The sequence below is a fragment of the Lagopus leucura genome, unplaced genomic scaffold (genome assembly GCF_019238085.1).
Source record: "Lagopus leucura isolate 7727_CA_CO unplaced genomic scaffold, USGS_WTPT01 Super-Scaffold_100159, whole genome shotgun sequence".
In the NCBI taxonomy this organism is placed as follows: domain Eukaryota; kingdom Metazoa; phylum Chordata; class Aves; order Galliformes; family Phasianidae; genus Lagopus; species Lagopus leucura.
Window position 1 is genome coordinate 27,556,096 of NW_024962335.1, and position 14,902 is coordinate 27,570,997.

Below are 14,902 nucleotides of genomic sequence, written 5' to 3' on the forward strand. Positions count from 1 at the left end.
TAAAGCAAACAGTCCTAATATCACGAAAGACTGAGAGGGTTTTTCCCATCATTGGCTAAACACAGGTGAGTGTTTTGGCAAAGTTGGGAATTTGGGATAAAATGATTTCAAGCTCTTAGAAGTATTTATATTAACTTTTTTTTCCCAGTCGTTTTTCCTGTTTACCTTTAGGCAGTGTTCATACACACATGCCCTGAAGGAACAATAGAGTCTTCGCTGTGTCCAGCAAACTGGGAACTTATCCTTTGGTCCAAAAGTGACTGTTGAGTTTGTGATGAAATAGCATCTTAAATACACACATGTCATTGCTTTTTTGATGTGAAGGGATAGCCAGTATTCGATCAGAAGTTTTCACAATTGAGAATTTTCAGTTTGTTTATAAATACGTATCTTGCAGCATGCCATTGCTGTTACTTGTTCCTTTTGCTTAGCAATTGACAGTTCAAGATGTTTAAGTCCTGTTGCATAAAAGCAACATGTTTCTTTTTCTTTTATACAAGATGTAGCGCAGTGGAATTCTGCTCTGTGAGTATGGCAGTATAAAAGCAATCACTGTAGAAGTGGTAACTGTATTGTCTTGAAAGTGAACGTTGTTGGAACCATTGCCAAATGGCTTTCTGTCCAGGAGAGCAAAGCTGCCCTTCCATCTAAGCAGCTTGTGTTACTGGTGCATACATGGGACGAGGGATAGAAAAGAAAGATAGAAGTTATGGAAATTAAATCCAGATTTCTCTTAGCTTAGTGCTCAAATTTTTCCTATCATCTCCCTTGAGTCCTAAGCTCTACTTCTTTATGCTCTCCTATTCCCTCTCCTCCCCAGCCCTTGGTGCTGCCCTGGCACTTCTGTGCTGCACTCTTTCTTCCTTGCTGTGCTCTGAAAGCTCCAACATAAGTATATGCAAAAGAGATTATTAGTTTGGTCCCTGATTCGTACTTTCAACACTTACATTGTTGATCCATCTCATTAGTTGGATGCAAGGATCTGAGACTTGTGTGAACATATTTTTTCCCATTGCAAGTGAAGGAAATGAGAACTTAAGTAGAGCTTGAAAAACAAGACATCAAAATACCCCTTTCAGATTGACAAATATGCTTTGTATGCTGAACTTCTGGCATTTTCTTTTATTGTCTTCACAAATACCACTTGCATTTCAGCAAATTTATCGTCATCTTTGATAATTCTGAGAGCTGCTTCGGGAAAACGAGTAGAACATGCCTTTTAGCTCATCTCAGCTCAGAATACAGTGCTGTGTCTATGACACCATGATCTCCAGAGCATTTTGCAGTTCTTCTCCTTCTGTTTTTCTCTTGAGAAATCTATATTCCTACTGTAAGATGTGTAGTAGTGCAATGAACATGTTTTTTTTTATTGTTATTAGGCTTACAATGTGGAAAATGAAGAGTTTGCTTCCAACTGTTTTATGAAATTTCTAGGAAACTCTGAGCAGCTTTATTTAATATTTGCAATATATGATTTTACTTTTGTAAATGATTTTAAACGGTGTAGCAGAAATACTAAGTCATGGCCTGAAAAATTGATTGAGCACCTGGTGGGAAGGCAGGGCCAACCCAGGGGAGCTCAGGTCATGCAACGTACCTGAGTGAACAGAAGGGGTGGAGCCAGGATCCACCCCCTTCCCAGACCTCATTTAAGGGTTTGCAGTGGAAGCAAGGGCATTTTGCTAGAGATTCCTGCGTACCTGAGATCTGAAGGTAAGCTTTATTTCTGTGCCCTACTGTGGCTGCTGTATTTGAGCAGAACTTTGCTTGCTGCAGCCTAAAACCTTGCTGCTCTGCTGTTGTTGCTTTCCATCGCATTACAAATAGTCTTTCTGCAATAAACAAGTGTTTAAGTAGAAGCTAGAGTAATGAGCACTGTATGTTAGCCAGACTCATGAGGAATGGCAAGAAGTGTCTACTTGTATTGTGGTAGTCTTTGTGCCTTCGTATTAGTAACTTGCTGAACAGAGTACCTCCATAGCAGGCTTCAATTCAAGACTCTTCAAGTACTACATTATCTTTATTAGAATTATGCTATGGAAAGTAATTGTTTGCATGGATAGATCTTAAAGAGTTTTTGCTGGGTGACCTACCACATTGATACTCCATTTTGCAGGTGGAAAGGGTTTGTGTTTTGACTTTGGATTCTTTTCTCCAGTAGGAAAGATGGCCTGTTCAGTTATCTGACATTGTTCTCTGCTTTATTCTCTTGGCATTGTCTGTCTTTTGTCCAAAATCATCTGCAATGTATTTCTGTCTATCCACCATGTTAAAAAAATCTACTGGCAGAATTCTCTCATCATGGAATTTCAAAAATAGTAAATTTTGATTTTCCTTTTATCAGCCTTTCTAGTTCAGAATCTGTGACTTTGAAACAGTACGATTCAGTGCTTTAAAAAAGAATCTAAGATTTTCATACGATCACAGGAGGCAAGGCTTTAAGGAGAACACCAGGGATTCCAAGACAAAAGAGAAAATTCCAGGGTATTTGCAACCCCGGAGCTTCTTGGTACGTATGATCAAAAAGGGCCACAAAGACTCAGGTTGTGTGCTCCTACTGCGCAGAAGATCTTTCACGTTGTGATGCTGCATGGAAGTGTAATATCCAAAGAAAAAAGTTAAGATTGTCTCTCTCAGACTCTGGTCCCCACACAGTAGAATAGGAGTGGAGGAATAATGCTGAGACCAATGGAAAGTTGGCATTCAGAAAAAAAAACTGGTAATGCCAACTTCCCTTTCTGCTTAGGCAGAACTATTGAAGAAATATTTTTTTCCCCCAAAGTATCATTGAAGAGGAGTTACAGATTTGCACATAATTCTGTGCTTGGCAACTTTGCCTTGTTCTGATGTCCTGTGTCTTGAGAAGGAGCAGTGCTCATCACAGACCTTTCCAGTGCTCTTTGCTTCATTGTTTGTATCATCAGGAGGTCGAGGTCTTCTACTTTGTCCTCTCCTTCTTTACAAGAACTGCGAAAGTCAGCCATGTTCAGCCAGTATTTCAGCTCTCAGGGTGGGCAAGGCACCATCTTGTGTGTTCTGGGTTTTGTTACCAACCTAAAATACTCTGGCCTCTGATATAACTGTAGAAATAATTTCATCTGGTGTTTTTGGTGTGTGCATGCAAATTTCTTCTAGAGATAATACCACTAAATGACTGCTTTGTTTTGTTGTGTTTTCAGGCTATTGCTAGTAAAGCTTGAATTCAGGCTAGAACTTGCTGCCAGGCTGTCCCTTCCCTGCTAGTGCATCTCATCCTCAGCCCAATTAGCAAGGTGTACAGTAGCATGCCTGTTATTTGTTCCTGATCTTAAAACTCTAAAGTTGCTTTTCACTGTTTTCTCACTTTTGCTGGCTTTACAGCAGTGGTGCTGATCTGTTCTTACTGATGCATCTGAGTGTTCAAACTATTTTTATAGCAGCAAAGGAAGAAGCAAAGATGAGACTTTAGAGCTACATTCGTTCGTGTCTGTGTTATTTTAGTACTAAATCTCAATGATAAATATTAGTATTATTGTTGATTAAAATATGCAAGGAGAGGTTTTAGTTCTCTTTTGAAGATCAACTTAATACTTAATAGGGGAGACAATACTTAATAGGGGAGACAAGAGCCCTTTTAGAAGGGTAAAAGCTGAGAAGCCTAGTAGGTATGTACATTTTAAATGTGTGCCATGTGTGCTGAGGGTGACTTGGTTCACACAGAATATTTGTAGTCAAGTCAAAAATAGAACTCATAACTTGCATGCTTGTGCTTCCTTAGTCCAGTTCCTTCAGAAACAAATCTCCACATTACTTAAAAAGAACAGAACTGAAACATGACTGCTGGAGTCTGCGTCTATTGCCTGTTGATGTGGAAGTGAGAGTCAGGAAGAAGACGGAGAGGTGGTGGGAATTAGGATATTGTATTGGGAAGCTCCTATGGATGTTCTGAACACTGTACCTGCCCTGCATGTAGTGGTTTTGGCTTCATGGCTGTTTGTCCAACATCTTATGTACTGACTTGCAACAAATATTTCCAGACCAGTGCTGGTGCAGTGATAATATATTACTGTTGTTCACCAAAACCAGAGATTACATGCAGAAAATAAACTGCAGACAATTGCAGTCTTGTTTGCAGCTGGCTTGTTTCCTAAATATTAATACTAATACTACACTAAAAAAGTAAAACAATTTGAAATAAGTGGTTGGAAAATCTGTACAGGTGTAAAAGTTAAGCATATGGCAGAGCAGAGATTGCCAATGAAAATGACAGATGATTAACATTCATTAAAACTTTCAATTAACACCTTGAAAAATTCCATAAAATAATACCACATATAAATAATGTGTGATGTCTCCGTGCACTTTTAACCAGTTTTTGAGGGAAGGGAAGAGAGGGAGTGAAAGATGGGAAATGTATTGTTAAAGTACTTAATATAATGACTTTTTACCCTCCTTTTCCCCCTTCTTCCCCCCCTTTTTTTTCCTTTTAGGAGTTCAGTGGTCTGTTGTTGAGTAAACTGAGTTTAAGCTATCAGTATTTGAGAAGATTTGGCCTGGGTTGCAGTTAGTTCTTTTTCTTCCTAAAGATGAGTAAAGATTTTTTTCTTATCCATATCCTTTTCTTTTCTTTTTCTTTTTTCACTCTGAACATGAGAGAACCTGCAAGAAACTGTGTGGCAGTGTGAAAGATGCTCTAATCAGTTAGCTAATTACAGAGATCAGTACATGACAGTAGCTGCAGTCTTGTCTTCACAGCCCTCATCATCCACATGCCTCCTAGATTCAGCAGGATCTCTCCACATTATGGAGGATTCTAGGTCTGAGCCTTTTCTTGTTGATGCATGCACATGAACTGAGGATTTGTCTCATCTAAGTAAGCTTTGAGACAGTGAATTAAAAAGTAAACATTAAGAAGCTGACTTAGATGTCAATTCTTATGTCAACTGCTAATTATACTGGAACAAGCTTCCAGAACCAGACATGCCCTGGCTGCCTTGTCCAGATCTGTAATTCTGGAAGGAATGAAATGTCTTGGTCTTGCCAAAGCATGTGAGTGGTCTAGACACACTGTAAGTGAATTCATATGAGTATTCTTTGAATCTTGGGATTTGAGTGCTTTATTTCCAAAGAGTCCGTTGACACTGAGGCTTGCATTCTTTTTTTCAGCTCTGGAGGACTTACTGTGTGTATGACTGAGTACTTCTGTAGACCTGGCTAGGCTCAAGTGTAGCTGAACTATGCGGTTCTGGAGATCTATACTTGAGATGAGATCTGCTCTGTTCCATTCCTATTGGATGTTCTTGCTCTTTTTCCTTAGCCATCTTAATATGTTCTTTGGAATTGGATCCAGTAAAGGAACGTGTAGCAATTTAAAATGTTTACAACCTTCTTCCTTCTTAAAATGCTGTTTTGTAGTGCTAAGATGCAATGCCTCAGTGTCATGTTTTCATGCTGTTCTGTTAGAGCTCTGCCCGAGGTAGTTAAGGAATCGGGCAGAATGTATTGATGGCTTGTCAAAAACACTATGAAATTGTAAAGTTTCATTGGTAAACCATTTGCCTTTGGTGTTGTGAGAGGGATGGTGGGATAAATAAGAAGGTTGCTTTCTAAAATGCCAATTAAAATGCTCAGTACCCACTTGGGCTGTTGTTGTATACATGTGGTTAAGAATTATTTTGCCCTATTTTGAACTAAGTTGTTATTTTCAATCAAATGCTGGAAATACTGAGAAGACAGCATGGTGGACTTGAGGGGTGGAGTGATGCTTCCTTCCATAATGTAGCATTAGGGTTGTATTTCATATGCTAGGTTGTTGGGTTTTTTTGGGTACTTGAGGATGAAATGTCTGCTGGAAAGACTGAAGGAGACAAATTGGGCATTGCATGTAGACAAACTCTTTGTGTAGCATGCATGTATGCATGCCTGACAGTTTCCTCCTAGAGGGGACCTCAGTTTTGCTCTAGAAGAAAATGAGGGAGAAAATGTTTTGAGCAGTGTTGGTGATGAGGGCACCTCAATGCAGGAGTAGAATAGGAAGTGAAGTCAGTCAGCTGTAAGAGTGTGTGTATGTACACGGTGAGGACTAAATGGATAAGCTGACTTGAGAGAAGTGGCATCAATTTAAGCGTATCTGAAAGGATCTTTAGCTCTACATACAGACTTGGGAACTCCTTCCTGAAATAGCAGGCAGATTATGGAGTATAATTAAATAAAATTGTAAGTAGAAGCATCAGGTGAGGAATGGAAGAGACAGCAAACCAGTAGAATGTAGTATCTGAGTGCTCTTGGATTTCTGTTTTCAGAAGCGATCAGCAGTGGTATCTCCTGGCTTCCAGAAAGGCAATGGGAATTTTGTAGCTGACGTCAATGGGAGTGGAATGAGGCTGATGTTAAGTGCTTTTTTTAAAATCCCGTCCCTGGTGTACAGGCAGTTTCAATTGTTTTCCCTGATATTTTTGTGGGTCTTGAGCAGATCAAGGAGGAAAAAAATAGTGCTTAAGACAACAAGTTGTGGTTGTGAAACTACAGTGATGACTCGAAGAAAGGCTTTGAGGGCAGCTGTAAGTATTGAGACTGCTGTTAATTAATGTTATGGATTTGACTAGATTTTTAGTATCAAAGCTCAAAGCTGATGCTTTGAGCCTCTCTGCTTCACAAAGGTCATCATCGATAAAGCCCACCCTCCCTGAAACAAGAAAATCCAGTGCGGTTCCACCCATTAGCTCCTGATTTGCTGTAAATAGGGAGAATTTTGCCCTTTGGATTCTTCTGTGTTGGCCAGCTGAAGCCTGATACCCCTTACACATTCATGTCCAGTTCTGGGCTCCCCAGTACAAGAAAGACAGGGATCTCTTGGAAAGAGTCCAGCGGAGGGCCACGAAGATGGTGAAGGGCCTGGAGCATCTCTCCTATGAGGAAAGGCTGAGTGAACAGGGTCTGTTCAGCCTTGAGAAAAGAAGACTGAGAGGGGACCTGATCCAGGTCTATAAATATCTAAGGTGTGGGGGGCAGAATGGCGAGGCCGGACTCTTTTCAGTGGTGAGTGGAGACAGGACAAGGGGAAACGGCTGGAAACTGCAGCATAGGAAGTTCCACACAAATGTGCGCAAGAACTTCTTTACAGTGAGGTGACGGAGCACTGGAACAGGCTGCCCAGGGAGGTGGTGGAGTCTCCTTCTCTGGAGATGTTCAAGACCTGCCTGGATGCCTACCTGTGCTACCTGGTGTAGGGAACCTGCTTTGGCAGGGGGGTTGGACTCGATGATCTCTGGAGGTCCCTTCCAACCCCTACAATTCTGTGATTCTGTGATTCTGTGATTCTGTGATTCTGTGATTCTGTGATTCTGTGATTCTGTGATTCTGTGATGTGTTTGGTGTGGGACATAGAACATGTCTTTTTCCTACAGCATTTTGAAAGGCTGGTTCACAGTGGAGGCTTTGCACTGTGATGTCTGGTCTTCATTGATCCACGTGTCTGATACTGACTGACTCAAATGACCAATATGTAGCATGTGGAAGGGCTGTTCAGGCTTGAGCCTTAATTTACTCTAGCAATCTAGGTTAATCTCTCACTCTGCTAAGGCCAGTGTTGAAAGATGACTCCAAGGAGCAAAAGAGGGGAGGACAGGTTTGAAAATGGGTGCAGAGTGCACTCACAAAATGCGTGTCTGGAAATGCTGAATTGTAATCTCTTCATTCCTCTCTTGCCATCATTTTTGATTTCCCTATCCCAAACTATTCATTAAGTATTGAAACATATAACAATAAGAATTTTTATAACAGGAGAAGTGTTGACTTTACAAGTGTTTTTAGTTAAGCAATGGGTGATGCACTTAGACTTGGAAATCTTGTAGTTGGACAACTGAGGGTGAGGTCAGGAGTTACCTGTGCAGGCATTGTCCACATGTCGGAATGTGCTCTCATATGCTGTGATAGTGGTGTTCTTGTGGTATGTGGAGGAAAAGCTGGGAGTTTATGGGTCAAAAACCAATTAAGGCGATCAGCCTTTGTCCCATCTCCAGGGGACTGCTTCAGGAGAAATCTTTGTGGAATGTAATGGCATTTGTTGAGCAATGAAAAATTTACCCTTGAGCCTACAGGCTGCTCTTGTGGTATTTAACACGCACAAAAAGAAAGATAACCTATGTTGTTCCCCCCCCCAAGGCAAAAAAATAACTGTTCAATTCTGGAAAGAGTGTGTTATACTGTACTTAAATTGTTGATTTTCAATTGGGTGGTTTAAAAAAATCGAGAGAATAGTCTTGGTGCACGTAAACTCAGGGACGCAGTTACCCTATTGTTCAGCAGTTGTGTACCAGTGCATGCAATGCAGTATTTTTTTTAAATTATAGCTGTGGTATAACATGAAGAAATTGAGCCTTTCATTGATTTCACTGATGTATATATTTCCATGGTTTATATTCTTTTAATAACACTAGCCAAAACAAACGTGCTCTTTGCCTCAATTTCTTGTTAGTAAGAAATTATGAGGTTTACATGTGTAGGTTTATCCCCTTTGTGCCCACTCAAATCCTTACCTACTCTGAAATCCCTACATATAAAGAGCACTGAAATCACGATGAAGTGCAGTAGATTTATAAAAGTGGACTCCTTAAGACATTGAAGTCTGTGAGATGAGATAACTTCCTGCTCATTCAATCACACACATGAGCTCTTGGTGTAAGGAGAGTGGCAGAAGCCTTCTATATGGCAAAGGCAGCAGTCATGTCAGACGTGTGCATTCCCTCACTGAGTTGCATCTGTTTTCTACCTGTGGTGTAGTGTTTTTGTTTTTTTTTTTACTCAAAGTGAAATACTCATTCATTAAAGTACCAATTGTGCAGATTTTTCTGCAAGAGGACCTTTATGCCTGCTCTTGAAACAGTGTGGAAGCTGATGAGGCTTTGCATGCGGCGGGCTGCACATGTGTCTGACAGGACTGTGGCCAAAGTTCTCTGGCTCGTGATCTGAGAAGAAAGTGTTCATCCTTCAAATGGGAAGAGGCTGTTTTTTTTCTGCTGATGTGTATATATAAAGCCAGAGATTGTCTTTTGTTGGAGAAGAATTTTGGTATTTCTTTAGTTCGGAGCATATCATGTCATAGTGTCATCTGAGTTTAGCACAGCATTTGCTTTCAGTGTCGGAAAGCCAAAGCTCTCCTAAAGATTTTAAATTGTCTGGTATTTAATCAGTTCATAGACTGTGCGTGCTTGAATAGTAAGCACTTCTGAAGAGCTTGCACCTTTAAAAAAAGTGAAGTACACTGATAATACTGCAGAGCGTAGAGAGGTTTAAAATTATTGGAACACTTAATTTTTTCTATAATTGCTTCAATTTGAAGGGAACTAGGCAAAATACCAAGCTGAAAATGAGTTGCATTAATTGAAAAATTCATCAGTCAGAAAGTAGGATTTAAACCAAAACGCCCAATTAAAGCGAAAACCACGCTAACACTGTTAGAGCTGAAGCCTTAAAGTGATGAGGCTTGTATTCCTCTGTGCTGGCTGTTGACTTCTGAGGATTTGGGAGCAGCCTCGTGCATTCGTCTTACTGAAGGCGGCCAAGGAGTTGAGGGAGAGCCTGAGGCACGCTGCTTAGAGCAGAAAGCAGAGCACAGGGGAACCTTCTTGCTATGCACCACAGTGGGTAACCAGCGTGAGCATAGATCAGCTAGAGGTTAAAATTCTTTTGTTGTAAGCCGACAATAAGCTGAAATATTTAACACCACTGTGCATAGCTTATGTTGGGTGTAGGGTTTTTTGGCACTCCACAATTATATTTCATAATGATTTAATGATCCTTATTTAAAACGAGAATAGTGTAAAAAGTTGCATCACTTGAGAGAATACCACAAACTAAAACAAAAATTGGGCATATTGCTGCGGTTCATGGCTCTTCTTAAATTCTCAAGTCAATAAGTTTACCATTAAAGTCTACTTTGGCTGATAGATAGTCTGTTTTTTTTCTGGTCTGTCTTAAATTTAGCATAAGCGCTGGCTGTTACTAAACAAGGGAAAGCTAGAAAGAAATTGTTTGTTTTTGAAAGAGGATGACTTATTAGTGTGCATATTCTACATCACTGGAACATAGTTGATCCTGGCAAATGAGGCTGGACCACATATGCTTCCAGTACATCATGTGGTAGATTTTCATATGCTAGGTATTACAAGGTTGTAGCAAGTGAGTAGTGACAAATGTGAGAGGAAGGAACTTGGGGTGCTCTGTGTTCTGTATGGAATCTGAGAGCAGGTGATGTGTTGGTCACTGCTGGCTTGCCATGAGGGCAGGACCATTTGCGTTTTGCCTGTGATCCCTGGGATGGCAGCAGTGATGTGGGCAACAGCAATTTCTCTGCCTCGGCTTCTCACTTGCATAGCTCCTTCTCTGCATCCTTTGCTTCCCTGTGTTCTTTCTGTGCTGTACACATCTTCAGTTTTCTGCACTTGAGGAGCATTTCAGCTCAGGTCTAGCCTGCTACAGGTAGTTTTCAGCTACTGACCTGAGGTAGTATTCTGTGAAATGCTTTTTACGGGTATGTGCGTTTTATTCCAGTAATGTGTGCAATAAACACTAAAAATTTCAGCATCTAAAGTACTCAGTAGCAACGTTAGATGACAATTGCATACCAGATGTTTAAGAATGATATTCTACTTCCATTCTTTTATTTCCCTTTCTTTTTCACCCCTCTATTGCTGGTGGTATTATTAATCATCCTCAGGAGCATATGTATTCTACAAGTTGCTATGCTGGAGGTTAATACTTTAAATAGGGAAAAATAACAAACTTGTGACTTTCTCACCTGCACCTAAGCTTATCCTCATTGCAAAATGAAAAAAGTGAGAGGAACAGCAGCGATGGTTAGCTATTTTGTAATTCCACTGCATTTTGATTAGCCTATGCTCAGTTTGCTTGGGTTTGTATTTCACTCAACGAGGTGGATGCCAATTCAGAGAAATGTAACTCCAGCTGTGTTTCTGGAGGAATTTCACCATTCTTTTTTTTGTATTGGAAACCAAATTCCTGCTATTAAGCAGTGGCAATGAGAGAGGGGTAAAAATAAGCTGGTCCATTTTGGAACTGTCTGTTTTTTGAAGGGTGTTTTTATTCTTCCATTGTTTTGTATCCGATAGTATTGTAAGGAATTGTGGTCCAGTGTGCCTATTTATCAGTAAAAGATTATTTATTTATTTATTTTACTTTTTACTTCTTATTTGCTTTAAAGAGGTACAAAGCTGCCTTGTGTGATCTCGCATTGTTCCCCCCAGTACTTTTATTCCTTTAATGTGTATCTGTGAATATCTGTGAATGTTCCCTAAGATGGCATTTGTGGACGTGTTTAAGAGCCGTTTGGATGTGGTGCTCAGATATATGATGTAGCAGAGGGTTGTTAGAGTTAGGGTACTATGGTTAGGCTGTGGTTGGACTTGATGATCCTTGAAGTCCTTTCCAACCTGAGTAATTCTATGATTCTATGATTTAATTGCTTTGGGAATAACTATTTTGGTGCAGGTACGAGAATGGGTCACAAACATTACAATCATTAATCCTTCAGTACCCCACATCAACATGTGAAATACATTGGGTTTTTTTTGGCTTTAACAATCTTTTTTTTTTTTTTTTTGCTTCCTCATAGGATCACAGTATGTTAGGGACCTGCGCAGGGCACGTGGCACAACTCTATACTGAAAAGACTGACTGGCTTTGAAGTCAGATCTTGTTTTGAAGTTAAATCAAGTTGCTCAAGTCATGAGTCACACCAAGCTCCTATGAGGATTAGGCACCAAGCTGGTAAAGTATGGTTGTACAGATTTCCTCCTTGTAGCTTGGCCATATGCACTTCCACAGCCATCCCTCACATCAAGGCCCTGGCAAGAGATATGTAGACAGGCTGGGTGCTCCCTGCTCCTTCTGTATAAGGACCAAGAACCTCCTGCATCCGATCTCACAGTGCTGAGTGGCTGATGGCCACTGGTACCCGGCCTCTGAAGAGGCTTCATGGAGTACAGGCTCCACAGCTGAAATGAGTGGTCTTACTTGTAGGGAGGAGACTTTATTTTTAATGCAAATATGGATGTTCTCATCCACACACTTATTAATCTTTTCAAATCCTGCCAAGCTCTTTTAGATGGTTTCTTAAGTTAATTGTATGTTACAGAGTGTTTGGATCTTTTTATGTTTCTTGAAAAAGTGTTTTAAATGTTATATGCCACTTAACTGAATGCCTTGCAATAGGAAAAAGAAGTAAACATCAGCAAATGATCTCTGCACCATTCACCATTTCTCAGTAATGCCCTCTATGAACTGCAGAGCATTTTTATCAGGATGTCATGTAAAAATATTTTATGCTTCTGAGTATGGAGGTAAGAGGGAAAAGGTTCCTCCTGATTTAAGCATTTTAAGACAGAGTAATAATCAGTTCAACTCCCTGGTAAGCACTTGTTAAAACATGGGGCTTAATACATCGTTACTGATTCAATCCACTGAAGATCTGATCGGAAGATCTATCTGTCCTGTGTTACCAAGGTATGGTCTTGTTATGGGAGTTGTTTTTCCAGTGTTTTCAACTAATAATACTCAATGGTTGTGGACTACTCCAAGAGTATGGTAGCGGTGAAAAGTAAGTGAATTAGTTATCCTGAGGTTTGTTTTTATTGGGACTTTGTAAGATTTCTACAAAGCAACAATATCTTAACATAGTTGCCAACTACTAGTCTGTCTTACAATCAATGAACTAAAAGGAAGGACTCAAACAGTGCCTGTGTAATGACCTCAGTGATTACTGAGGCTGTCATGGTGTGTAGAGTGGTCACACCTCCTTTTTAGTGCTTGATAGTTGTGTGGGGAGCCAGAGCAAAGCACTGACTGGCTGCAGCTTAGTTTACTTTTCATTGGCACAATCTGTCACACAAGCATCAGTAACTGTCCTAAAAACTTAGAAAGAACATGAGGCTGAGGTTTAAAAGAGTAAACTCTTTCAGGTATACTGGCTTTTGCTTTGGGTCCCTGCTTGCCCTGCTTTGGTCTGAGCTACCGTGCTTTGAGCACAGTGGGACCACCTATCTTCTGACTGCAATTTTTTTGTGATCCTATGGAAGGAATTGTGGAAATGAAGCATCTTTATTAAGTACCTTAGTAATGAGTTAGGTTTTTTTCCTAATTCCAGTGTGTGAGGTAACTGGAGGAGACATTTTTGCTTGGAAATCAGTTGGATGGAAACTTGGGTTCTGGCTGTAGGATGCAGTTCCTGGGAAAGGCAGCCACATGGATGAACTGGCTCTGTGCATCTTAGTGGCTGATGAGGAGTATGTGGAGCCTGTAGCTGGTGGTGGTGGGAGGAACTGCCCAGCAGGAGCTGTGAGTGCCATCTTTTGGACTGACATACAAAAAAGAGATTTTGGGGAAGCACCATTAAGGGGGTTTATTCTGTCTGTAATGGCACAGATGTAGTTGTCTGCTTTGAAGCCCCATAGGGGCAAGAATTTTTTTACATGATTGTGAAACACTGTGCTGCAGAAGGATATGGATATAGAATGTATTGCAAAACAATAAAACAAGTGAATGGAAGAAAAGTCCCTCAGGGTTGTTGAATACTCAGATGCAGACAAGCTCTGCTTTGGGACACTTGCGAAGTCTGCGAGCTATAGGTTGTAAGAAGCTGGGAGTCTACACTGCACAACATACTGTATTTCACTCTTGGAGTTGCTTTCTGGGTATGGCCTCCCAGTTATCACCAGAGGATGAGGAATGGATGGGCCCTTTCTCAGCTTTCCTGTGACTCTTCATGCAGCCCCTTGAAGTTTTTTTTTTTAGATCTGTTTCACATAACTGTGTGAAATACAGAGTGTAGCTGAACTGCTGATGCTCTGCGTGATGAGAATATGCCACTTAAAGATGAACAAGCTTTGAACTACCTGATAACTTGCACTGCCATTAAAAAGTAAATAAATGTGCTAAATATCATCATTGTATTTTATTATTAGGCTTCTGTTTGCCTAATACAGTCATACTGTATGTAGCCTGTATGTGTTCCTGTATGTAGCCAATACAGGAACAACAGTCATCATAAAGTTAATAGAGATCTTGATTGCTGAAGTTAGAGCCTGCTTTAGAGTGAATCCATCCTACATTGGGCTGCTTACTGTTGTACTGAAGTGTGTGCAGGTTGTGTTGTGTGAGAGCAGTTCCTCTGAGACCTTCATAAAAACTAGGTGAGGCTTCATGAAGCTCTCCTACTGTTTAAAGCTGACATACAAGACTAACAGAGAAGCAGGGAATACTGACAAAGGATTTATGATGAGGGTTGAGATGCAGTTTGTAAATGACAAGGAAAAAAGCTAAATGCTTTTAAAAATAAATTCTCCTTAACGTTCCTTATTTTAAAACAGTTCTTATGATATTTATTAGGAATTACAGGTCTGAGCCACGCACTGAGGTCTCTGTGCCTTTGCAGAACCCAGTGCAACAGAGTTCCATGCAGCATAGAGCTTTGTCCACAGGCCTGGATGCAGCTGCTGTTTGTATGCTGCTCTGAGCTGCCCTGGATTGGAGCCCCAGTTTCACCTCTGCTTCAGGGCAGGGCTGTGCTCTGATATGCTCTCTGCTCGTGCGAAGGGCTGTTCTGTGTGAATCCAGAGTCTAAGGCCTATAGTGCAAAATTGGTTAGTAACCCTAATGTTGTATTAGCTCTTGGACTTTTCCTCCTGAAGCCTAGTCATATTTGCATTAAAGTTCATACTCATATTGAAGATGGTAACAAAACCCTTCTTTTCTGTGAGCAGGACCTGATTTTTAAGAGGCATCATTAGAGTTGCCTGTGTACTTCTTTTATGGACTGTAGAATTTGCATAGTCTCATTTAATCTTATAGACTAGCTATGGGCTTACATTCTTTTTCAGTGTCTTGCTGGTTTGTTTTCTCAAAGTGA